Raw genomic sequence first — 1,495 nt, forward strand, 5'->3', positions numbered from 1 at the left:
TGGTCAATTTCCCAGTGCAAAGGAAAACCAAGTCTAGACCTTTCTGTTAGGCTAAGGTAGTGGTTCTCAACCTGCCTAATGCTGTGACCCTTTAATACAATTCCTCATGTTGCGGTGACCCCCAACCATAAAATTATTTTCATTGCTACTTCATAACTGTAATTTTGCTACTGTTATGGATTGGGTGACCCCTGTGAAAGAGTCATTTGACCCTCAGAGGGGTTGCGACCCACAGGTTGAGAACTGTTGGGCTAAGGGGTTTGGAGTTGGGCTAGGGAAAGTAGTGAGCCATAGGAAGCGTTAGAGCTGGGGAGTAGCATGATCAGAGCTGATGCATTCTTGATCCTCTTGGGCTCTGGCTGCTCCCTGCCTATATCTTTTGCTCTCGGGATTCTCTGTGATTCTTCTTGGTCTGGCTTGTTGGTCTTGGCCATCTTAGGTCTACTCCCTTTCTCCTTTCCCTGCCTCCCCTGCCACTCAGTTTAGGATTCAGTCTGGCCCTTGGTAGCTGGGAGTTGACTTCTCTTTGGTAGGTACCAAGGGGTGTCCTTCCCAGAAGGCTGTCCCTGAGCAGCTCTTGGCTGCCCTCTTCTGGCACTCCTTGGCAAAACCACCTGCTCTCTTAGAACTGGGTGGAACCCCCCTTCATCCTCACCACAGCTCATGAAGAAGTCTACTTTCTTGTACCCGCCCACCAGATTCCTCTTAATGACTTATAAATCAAACCAGAAGATTTTAAAAGAATATCTACCACGTGGCTACATTTGTCTGCTGATGGCTCTGTCTTACAGAATGTTCCTGACTTCTCACTGACCTAGATATTTTTCACGTGGCGTCTGTGAGCTACATAAATGTCAGAAACATTCATCTCTGCTAATTTGCATGTCTATTCCATCTTTTTGTCTGAACTGGGGTCACTTTAGTTTATTTCAGCCATTGAAGAGATAATGTCTTTGAACTTTACAAATAACGTCTGGCTTACAAAGCTTATGTTCCCTTGGAGAACAACCCGCCCCTGTAAATCCTACCATAATGATTCCATCAAAGTATACATGCTGAGAACATATTTTTATTACTCACAATAGAATTGAGACAATACGCCAATTAATGATTTTGTTAAGAGATAATTGCTGTTCATGGGGAATTGTGGCTCACAGCAGAGATTAGAAATCATCCCCCTGTCTTTTTTTTTTTTTTTTTTTTTTGCTTTTTTTTTTAAATTAATTTTTTAAAACTGTGGTTGTAGATACCTGCTTTGGAGTCAGATCTCCCTCAGAGCGGCGCTGTGTACAGCAGACAAATGCTGTCTAGTTCTGCACCTTCCTTCTAATTGTTACGCGTGAGTCCATTGCTTCAGCTACGGTGTCAATCCACCGCTTTGAAGGTCTTCCTCAGTTGAGTTGATCCTCTACTTTGCCAAATAGCCTTCTCCAAGGACTGGCTCTTCCTGATACCACTTCCAAATTACGTGAGACAGAGTCTCACCATCCTGGAG

Source organism: Echinops telfairi, unplaced genomic scaffold, assembly GCF_000313985.2.
Source record: "Echinops telfairi isolate 266 unplaced genomic scaffold, ASM31398v2 ScPeMD7_1;HRSCAF=3_0, whole genome shotgun sequence".
Lineage (NCBI taxonomy): Eukaryota > Metazoa > Chordata > Mammalia > Afrosoricida > Tenrecidae > Echinops > Echinops telfairi.